The following is an 11,076-nucleotide window of genomic DNA, read 5'->3' as shown; positions in this document are numbered from 1 at the left end:
CAGTGAGATAAAGCACAACACTAAGGAGCTAAAGCCACATCAGCATGATATTCCCTTTGTCTTAAAACATGCTCCTTTATAAGACTTCTAAGCTTCTTGTTTGGTATTGCTAGGTGCTGAAGTTGTGGCAAAGGAAAGTCCTGTGTGGCCAGCACATAGTATCAAGCTACAAGGGTGAATTAGAAAGCAAACTGTGAGCTGAAGACTAAGTATGTAGGAATTTGTAAGAGATGGTGAGCATTTTGGGGTTCAATTGCCTGGGAGCCTCTAGTTAGTGCCTAATGCTGAAGAGGTGAGTGAAACTCTTACAAGGTTTAGCTAACAAAAAGGAGTGAGTATTCCTCAGAAACAGGTTTAGCTAACAAGGTTAGTTTAGCTAACAAAAAGGAGTGAGTATTCCTCAGAAACAGCATCCATTCTGTACCCCCAAGAGCCTTGCCCCAAGGCCAAGTGCTTTCAATGACTACTGGGGTGAGAACAACAGCAATCTCACGGGCCAGAGCTTGAGATTCTAGATCAGAGACTCTCAGAGATTCCAGGTGTGACTGAGATGGTGATGTCTTTGCCCTTAGGATAGCCAGACCTCACTGGCAATTTACTTCCTCAGGCATTCCAGGAAGTCATGCATGCCATCGGTGTGCTATGTGGTGACACTATTGCAAAGTCCTATCCTAGGTATTTTCCTATTCTTGGAAAGCATGAGTAACTCATCGTCACAATGTTTTGTGTCATGTCTGCAATCCCAGACAGTCTATCAGTTCTGTGAGGGTCATCTGTCTTGTTTAGTGCTGTATCTCCAGTGTCTTGCCACTGCGCCTAGCACATAGTACATTCTCAGGAAATATTTCATGCAAATCAAAACCACAATGAGTTGTTGCCATACACTTGTTATAATGGCTCTTTTCAAAAAGAGAAGAAATAATTAAGGTTGATAAAGGGGATCCTTGTGCACTGTTGGTGGTGTCATAAGTTGGTGCCACCAGTATGGGGAACAATATAGGTGTTCAACAAAAAAACTAAAAATAGAACTACCTTATGGTCCAGCAATTCCACATCTGAGCATTTATCTGAAGGAAAAGAAAACATGAACTTGAAGAGATAGATGTGCCTTACATGCTCATTGCAGCATTAATCACAGTAGCTGAGCGATGAAAAAGATCATGGCATCCATCAGTGGATGAATAGGTGGAGAAAATGTGGTATATATGAATTTAATCAACCAGAAAAATAATGAAATCTTTGCCGTTGCAACAGCATAGGTAAACTTCAAAGACAAAATAAGTGAAATGAGTCAGAGAAACACAAATGCTAGCTGATCTTGCTTAGGTGAGAAATCTAAAGAAAAAAAAGCTCATAGATATAAAGATTGGTGAGTTTGAGTTGAGCATTGGAAAGTGGGGGTTTGCAAAATAGGTGAAAAGAGTACAAAGGTACAATTTTTCAGTAATAGAATTAATAACTTATGGCATGTAATATATACAGCATGGTAATCATAATACTGTATTACATATTTGAAAGTAGCTAACAGATTAAGCCTTTTCTTTTTTAAGACTTATTTATGCTTACAGAACTGGGGTACAGGCTAGAGGTATGGTGGGTGAGGGGGTTCACCAGAGACAGAGTGGGGAGCAAAACAGGCAGACCTACAGAAGTACACTGCTGAGGGGAGCAGTGGGTGGGTCAGAAGAGGTCTGCCATGCCATGTGGGTCAGCTCTCTGGCTGGCGATTGAACTGGTGCTGCAGTGGCTTCAGAGAGCTTCATAATGTGGTGCTTTAACCCACTGCGCCACCAGGGGGAGCCCAAGCCTTTTTCTTTTTAAGACAGCATTGGTTTACCTCACCGTATAGCTTCCAGTTGTATAGTTTATCACTTCAGCAACTGCAGATATCACCCCATGCCACCTCCAAAATCCAGTTACCATCACCTCTTGCCAACCAACTGGCCCTCTCTTATCTAGTCCCTCCTCTCTCCTTCCCCTCTGGTAACCACTATTCTGTTGTCAGATTCTAAGTATTTTTTTTTTTTTTTGCTTTGTCTATTTGGTTTTTTCCCCTTTATTATCACACAAGTGAGTGAGTCAGTCATTTGGTATTTGTCCTTTCCTGTCTGATTTACTTCACTTAGCATAATCTCCTCAAGCCCCATCCGTGTTGTCACAAATGGCAGCTATTGATTTTTATCCCTGAGTAGTATTCCATTGTGTATATATACCACACCTTAGTCCTTTCATGTTAGAGTAGACCATAAAATTTATTACAAGAGGGGCCTCCCTGGTGGTTCAGGGGTTAAAGACAGTGCTACGAAGCTATTGCCAGTCACCAAAGTACAAGTCCCATCCCCTGCCAGGGAGCTGACCCACATGGCACAGCAGACCTCTCCTGTCTTGTCTGATGCTCCCTTCAGCAGTGTATTTCAGTTGGTCTGTCTGTTCTGCTCTCCAATTCTGTCTGTTGGATTCTCTCACCCCTGCTCTTCTGGACTACACCCAGTTATTGTATGTGTAAATAAATAAATATTTTTTAATCACAAGAAAAAATTGTAACAGTATATGTAGAATTATAAATGTTAATCAGAATTTATTGTGATCATTTCATAATTTTATACAAATATTGATTTTTCATGTTGTATGACAAATCACGTGGATTATACCTCATTAAATTAGAAGAAATATTTCATGAGTGAGTGAATGAATGAGAAAGTCTACTTCTAGGATGAGTAAAATTTGAATTACCTGTAAGGGTTAAAGGTTTGAAGAGAGTCAGGTGTGGTCACTGTGTTTGCCAGGCACAGTTTGGAAAACAGTTAAGAGTCCATCCCTGTTCCTGTTCTGAGGCAAACAGTTCCCATCATGCCTATTTAGTATAGTGCTGGATGGAAAAAGAGCCACTAAAGCATCTTTGCCTTAAAACAAAATCGTAATTAAAACAAACAGATGGTAGTTTACACAGCTGGTCTTGATTTTTCTCTTAGCATTCAATTTCAGCTCAGGCCCTACCTACTCATTGTGGGAACCAATTTTCACATAGTCTGGGTCCTGATTCCAATAATTCCAAAGTGTTCCCATATCACCTTTCAGCTCAGAGTCTGAGACCCCTGGCGGCCCTGAGGCAAAGTATGATCTGCCATCACTCATTATTTACTAGTGAGGAGAGGTAAACTTGGCTCGTGTGTCCTGAGCTCTCTGAGGTAGAGTTAAACACCTCTCTTTTGGGTCCACAGCACGGCATGCTTATTATTAATGATGAGATAACCACAGCTGGCAGTAATGAGCATTTACTATGTTCAAGGCTCTATGCTAACTGCTTTACATTTTATTTGATCTTTGTCTCAAAATCCTATAGTAAGCACTTTCTAGAAGAGGAAACTGGAGCAGAGAAGTGTTACGTTTTCTCAAGATAACATAGTTGTGAGGTGGCCAAGCCAGAACTGCATGCAGTTTTGTCTGATGCCAGAACTGCCGCTCTTAACACCGCATTCTGCTATTTGCCTCTCATAGGGCCACTGCTGGGTTGTAATAGTCTGGGTGGCCCCCCTACCCCACCCCCTAGAACATTAGCTCTATTAGGCGGGGAACAAGTCTCAGCTGGATTCCCAAAGTCTGATGCACACCTGCCATACAAATGGGTAACAAATGCTTGAGATGAGCAACATTCAAGCTAACATGACATTCTAAAGAGTGAGAAAAAAAAGTCCAGCCTTCCAGCAGATGGTGCTGTTGGTGTCCAGGAGAAAAACATCCTCGGGACACTCGTTTTCCACTTTTTCCCATGGAATACCCACCCAAATATCCACACTGTTTTCGCTCCCGTTCTAGAGAAGACTGAGTGTGTGGGAGAAACATCTTCATTTATATGTAGGCATGACCTGGCACAGAATCGAGAATTTAATTTTGAACTTATTTGTTGCCCCAAAAGGAAAGGTTGACCTTATTCTACCCTTCTAGATTCATGTGTTTCTTTCAAAGATCTCAAAGTAGTTTTTAGACTCTAGTTACTATTTAAAAAACTGGAAATTGGCCTTCCCTGCTGGCGCAGCGGGTTAAAGCACAGCACTAAGAAGCTTAAGCCACTTTCTCATGAGTTCCATTTCTCATGAGTTCGATTCCCACCTGCCCTGGAGGCGATCCACAGGGCACAGCAGACCTCTCCTGACCCGCCCGCTGCTCCCCTCAGCAGTGTACTTCGTCGATCTGCCTGCTCTGCTCCCCACTCTGTCTCTGGTGAATCCTCTCACCGTCCCTGCACCTCTGGCCTGTACCCCAGTTCTATATGAATAAATAAATAAATCTTTTTTAAAAAACTAGAAATTAGATCTAAATTTCCCAAAGCATTGATGGATGTTATGCAGTGGAATAGAAAGGTATTCTCACTGGGAGGCAGGAGACTATGATTCTGGCAGCTCTGCCATTAACTAATGGGGCACTTCAGGAAAGTTCCTTCTTTCTGGGTCTCAACCTCTTAATTGAAAAATAAGAATGTTAGATCAGGTGTCTAGTAGGAGGCTTTCTTCTTTCTTTTTGTTTTCTGCTAGCTTCTGCGCAAAGGATGTATATAACATCAGTACAGTGTGGGGGTCAAAATGATTTTAGACTCGGGTTCAAGCCTCAGCTTGGCCACCTATAAGCTATGCGACTTTGATCAAGTTTCTTAACCTCTCTGGACCTCAGCTTCCTCATCTGTTGCATGGTGATGATATGGTGCTTAACACAGTGTTTCGTTCATACGAGTTTTCAGTGAAAGCTATCACATAGAACTGAATGATATTTGGGTAATTTAAAAAAATTATTTATTTATGCATAGAAGACCTGGGGTACAGGCCAGAGGTGCAGGGGAAGGGGCTAGAGGATTCACCAGAGTCGGAGTAGGGAGCAGAACAGACAGATGGACTGAAGTACACTGCTGAGGGGAGCAGCAGGCAAGACAGGAGAGGTCAGCAGTGCCATGTAGGTCACCTCCCTACCTGGGGATCGAACTCGTGTTGCAGTGGCTGCTTATAGCTTCATAGTGCTGAGACTTAACCACTTGTGCCACCAGAGAGGCTCCATTTTAGCAACAGTTTGGATATACACTTAGTAGCCAGCAAAATGGGGGGGGGGGTTGCGGTCTTTAAGTGATAAATCACAAATGGGCTTGTCCCTTTCTTAAGTATAAGGATACATGCATTTCATTGGAATATGACAAAGCCTACTAGCAACTGAGGTCGAAAGCTGCAAGGTTAACACAAACTATTGGAGTCCGTATATATTGTTGGTGTGTGTAAAAAGATACAACCATTTTGGGAAAAGATCTGACAGTTTCTTAATAAAACAAAACTACATCTTCCCTGTGACCCAGCATTTCTACTGCTAAGTATAAACCCAAGAGAAAGGAGAACTTAGGTACATAAAAGGATTTGCTTGAGAAAATATTCATAGCAGGTTTATTTTTAATATCTTGGAAATGGAAACAGCCTAAGTGTCTAACAATAGGAGAATGGATAACCAAATTGTGTAATCATTATTCAACACAGTATTACTCAGCAATAAAAGGGAACAACTTATTGATATTTGCAGTGACATGGATGATTCTCTGCAACATTTGGCTGAGCAAAACAAGTTTTATACAAAATAATTCATCTTTTTAAATTCCATTCATATGTATTTTTTTAATAATAGACATAACTAATCAACAACGAAAAATATCCAACAGTGGAAGTTTCTAGGGGTAAAGGAATGGAGGAGGTTGCCTGGAAGGAGCAAGAGAACATTTCTTGAATGGTGGTAATATTTCATATTTTAGTACAGGTTCAGCTACATACACTTGTCTAAATTCACAAATTATACAATTAATGATCATGTATTTCACTGTACATAGATTTCATTTAAAAGGAAAAAAATAATAAGAGCAAAATTGAACTCTAGTTAAGGATAGGCATGAGGAAAATGCTTAGCAGTGAAGGGCACTGGTGCCTGCAACTTCAAAAAGAAAAAGAAAAACTGGTTAGAGAGAGGGATGGAGAAATGATATAGGAAAACAGTAGTGGCACAATCTAACTATTAAGTAACAAGGTCTCCACTGTCTCCACTGTCAGATTTGTTCAACTCTGCTTGCTTTGAGTAATACTTTTTTTTTTTTTTTGGAAAAAATGTAACCACAAAGTTCCACATCCCGCACAAAATATTTTTAAAACCTGACAATCTTCACTGGAGGAAGACAAACTGTAGACATAGATAAATATTTCCTGAGTGTCTGCTATGTGCCAGAAACTGTCCCAGGCTAGGGGAGGGGATACAACAAGGAGGAATATATATTCGCCCACAAAAAAATATATATAGGGGCTATCTGACAAGCGTATCTGTCACTTCATGCTACACTTAGGGATGCTAAGGAGAGGAAGTTTATCTAGTTGGAAAGATGTCTTAATTGTTCTTATCACAAAAAAAGAAATGGGGTAATTATATGATGTGATATGGGTGTTAGTTAACACTGTGATAAACATATTGTAATATATAAATGTATCAAGTCAAGACATTGTACAACAGACGTACACAATAATTTATGTTGATTATATCTCAAAAAATAATGATTTGTAGAAAAAAATGAAACAGGAAACATGTCTGGCATTGAGACATGTTGGGTGGTTCTTGCTGCAAACAGGATTGGATGACATCTTCAAGCCAGAAAGTCTCGAAGGCCACACAAAAGTGGTCATTTGGCAAACCAATGAGGAACCTTCAAGAATTTTGAGCCAACAAAAGACAATCTTAAGAAAGTTCTGGAGGAAAAGGCTATTATTACAATAGATATCATTACTTTAGGGGTGTGGCAGACTAGGCGGTTATCACGTATTTTCAAGAAGTACAGAGAGCTGATGAGAGCATCCGTAAGAAGGAAGGCAGTTCAGAATAACCCAGGGTCTCTGAAGCCTGAGGACATGAGAACTTGGTATGATTTTCTGAGTATTTTGTTTGTATCCCTCCTCTTTTTGTCCTATGATATTGGGGCTCTGTAGGGTTATACTATTTGTTTACCCTTAGCATTTATTTTGTTAGTACATTCTGACTGAACAGTGTCCAAGACACACTGTCATTAAATAGTTTTAATATCACCCTGCCCACCTTTTAGGGTTGCTAATAAATTATGTGTCATATGTACAGCACACAGTGGGATATAGCATACTCATTAGTGACTAGCACACTCATTAACTAAAGGAGATCAGGCACCATGTTTGATGCTTCAGAATGTGGCTTAGATCCACCAAGACTCCCATGCACTCTTTAAAGCAAACACTGAAGATCTTGAGGTTCATTCCAACCCACATATATTGTATTTTTGTCAAATCCTGCACATATTCTTATGGAACAACTGAGATGCCCAATGGACCAAAAAAAATGTCCTATTTCTTCTTCTTCTTCTTTAGAGAAGGACCTACTAAGGTAACTTTGTGGCAAGTCAGACCTTCAAGACAGTATCGCTAGGAACAGGTAGGGTGTAGGGTGGGTCACATATAGCAGATGACAGTGAGGTGAGACCACCTGGCATCTTCCCTTTTCAGACAAGGCCTTAGACTTTTGTGGTTGGGTCCAAAGTCAAAAATCTTTCACACTTTAATTTCAAACATGGATGATGCTCAATGCTCTTCCTACTGCCCCCTAAACCTGGAGTTCCCTGCCTTTCCCCAGTTCATAAAGAATTGGCCATGAACTTCTAGAGCCACAGATTGTTCACCAGTGTGACTTGTTTACCGATGTGTTTCTTGGAGCCAGTGTAGTGCCTTGTAGTGTGACATGTGATAAATATTTGTTGAATGAATGAATGATTCTTTCTCAGTATCCAGTTGGTGCTTCATGAAGCCCTTTCTTTCCCTCCTTCAGAGCCCATTGTAGCTTTGCCAGCCTCTTGGACTCCAACAGAGCTACCATCTGTGCCCGTCTTTGGCAAGTAGCCAGATGCAACTCAATTCAATTCAACCAACCTCCATGGAGCTGCACTATTGGCAGGAAACATTCAGTCTCAAGGATTGGCGAAAACATTTCCTAGCTAATGGCGCCTCAATTGTACTTTTAAAACAATCTTGGCATGAAATAAGACCTTCTCCAAGACTTTCTGAAAGTCTGAATACACAATTATAAACTATTTCCCTTTGTCAACAAGCTTGACCATCATTCAGGAAATATGTGAGCTCTGGAGGATGGGTAAACAGATAATTTTTTGACAGGTATGGGACAGGTGTAGAATGGAGGTGGAAGGGTGGGAAGGAACGAGACCCAGTCCTTGTCTGATGGATTTGCAGTTTCATTAGATGTGGTGGGGAAAGAGGGTAGGCATCTCAGCCATTCAGGGCTGGTCTGCGACTGGGACTTGAAGAGATGCCTAGCAGCCCCTTACGTGAAAAGAAAGCCAGAATCCCGCCCCCCCCCACACACACCTGTTGTTTTTTTCTGAGGGTTGGGCCATTTAAAATTTTACGACTATTCTCCATTCCTTTTTCCACCCCCTTCTGCACATCTCCCAATCCCCACACCAATCTTCTATAAGTTGGCAATTATTTTTTTTCATAAATGGAATTAGAGTTAGATTTGTGTTGGTTTATCAAAACGCTAGTTTTAATAGCAAGGCCCTAGAAAGAACAGAAATCTTCCAGTAAGGATTAATTTAAATAAATTATGGCAGATCCAGAGCGTGGGGTACCAGGTATACAATAAAATGGTGCAACAAGTGGTAGTAATTGACATGGGGAAAATACATAGTATGTTGTTAAGTGAAAAAGGTCACAAAACAATAATGTGTGGTGAGTGTGTACACATATATGGCACTGTACATGTATGTGCTATTGCTAATTGTTTTCCCTGGTGTCTTTTTGTGTTTTACAAATCTTCTGCATTGAAAGCTACAATTTGAGTTACGGCACCATTCAGAGGGGTGTACTGTAAAGACCCTGAGAACACAAACAGGCAAGGTTTTGTGTTCAGTCAGTGGATTTTGAGGAAGATGAAAGGCACAGAATATTGGAGATGAACTCTAGGAATATGCTTTTATCAAGTGCAAAGGGGAGGAGCTGGTGCCTCTCTATTGCTATTAAGGACTTAAGGCTCACTAAGGAACACTGGATCCCATTAAAGAAGCAATGAGGAGCAACTGTGGGTTCTTGAGCGCAAGGATGAATTGATGGAAGTGGTGTAAGAGGACAATTACTCTTGCATGACACAGTAGATTAGGTTGTAGGTGGGGCAATCTGCCAGAAAACTCTCAGTTTGCATATTTGATCTGAGGTAATGAGAGCTTGGATTAAGTTTGTAGCAATAAAACTAGAAAAGAAGGAGCAGATGGATCTGAGAGACATTACCAAGAAGGAATCCCAGCTAGAGAATAAAATATGGCTAAATATATGCCAGGTAGTAGGTAAAAATGTGTAAAAAGACACTTTCTACACTTTCCAAGTAAATGGATGTTAAGAGAGAATAACTGGGGATTGAGTCTTCAGGAATTCCAAGAGTTAATGTGAGGGAGAAAGAAGAAGAATGGGGGGGGGGACAAAACAGAGAAAGATGGGTGGAGAGATAGGAATCGAGAAACTTAAGAATGCAGTGCCACGAGAGCCAAGCAGTTACAGGAAGAAGTGGGTGGTTGATGGTATCAAATTTTTCCGTGAGGTCAAAGATGCAAACTGAACTGAGACCCATGAATTTGGCCAGGGGGTCACTGGTGAGCTTACAGAGAGAGTGGTTTTGGTGGAAAGTGCTTGCTTCTACAATGTTCCAGGGAAGGGAGAAGTAGGGAAATGGAGGCACACATGGATACCACCGATGTTGCAAGAATAATGTGGTAGGAATAAGAAGAACAAAGTTTATTATTCTGTCCGGCTATTTAATCACTTGAACTTTGTGTCTTCTGAAAATGGGAGTGCTACTAGTTCAAAAGGCTGTTGAAAGCACAATACAACTTTAAAACATTATGTTCATTGTATGCTGAAAGGGCTTCTTTTCTTACCTTCTCTTCCCAGACAAAAGGACAAAATATCTTAAAGATTCTGGGCATGTTTTAATGGATAAGAGGAGTTTTTTTGGCTTAACAGTCCTGTCTCTAGGTTGGTACTGCTTTGAGAATTCCCTAGCTGTGTCCTCTGGCATCTGTCCTGCTAGTTCACTTTAACAATTCTTTCCTGAGCGCCTCAAACGCAAGGATATCAAGGGAAAGTCATTAAGAGGGAGTCATTATGGACAGGTAGCGTATCTCTGATACCTGGTTAGAGGCTGTTAAGACACCCCCCCCCCTCGCCCCCACACACAAATGCAGAGGATGCAGCCCGTGGATGGCTGGTTGAAAGAGGCTGAGCAGAGCCACCAGAAACCCTTCACTCATGGTACCTGCAGATTGAAAGCTCCTGTACCAAACAGTCTTGAAGAGGCAGCTTGATATTCAAGGTGTACACAAAAGTGTGTAGTTTTCCTTCATTCCTTTTGTTCTCATTTGGTAACTGTGCAGCCAGACCCGACCAGGATGACTTCCTAGCTTTCCTGCTCACTATCTATGAATCAGTTCTCTGAGCACTTTTCCTTTATGATGCCCAGTCTGTTTCCAGTTTAACATACATGTAGAAGAAGGGTTATTTGGTAGGGTAGTGGCACTGAAGCTTTAGTGGTGGGTCAGTGGCCTTTTAAATACCCTTGCTACTTTTAAATGGAGCAGAGAAATTTCATTTTTATTCCTGGGCAGATGCCTTACCCACTGAACACATGGATGGCACACTCACATGCTAAGATAGGGGGGGACCTCTGGAAGTATGACAGTGGATCAGAGCAAGGATACCTGCATGGAGGCTGATATTATTCTCAGAAGCCTTTTTGGTAAACCACAGAGTCGAGCTTTCATCTTTTTACAGGTGCACATCCCTTCAGTCACCAAATTTGGCTTGGGCATCTTTGGAACAAGATGCTCTCCTGTGGCTAGAAGGAGGAAGGAGGGCTAGCAACACTGGCCAGGGCCCTGGTCTGTGGGAGTAATTGCCAGAAGAGGCGGATCAGACTTAGCTTCTGGGCTACTGAAGCCCTGGGGCCTCCGCCTTGGAGACAGGGCCCGCCTTGAGGGACAGGGCC

The sequence above is a fragment of the Condylura cristata genome, unplaced genomic scaffold (assembly GCF_000260355.1).
Source record: "Condylura cristata isolate star-nosed mole 26May11 unplaced genomic scaffold, ConCri1.0 scaffold00019, whole genome shotgun sequence".
Classification (NCBI taxonomy): Eukaryota; Metazoa; Chordata; class Mammalia; order Eulipotyphla; family Talpidae; genus Condylura; species Condylura cristata.
The sequence above is the reverse complement of the archived record's forward strand: the minus strand, read 5'-3'. Positions refer to the sequence as shown.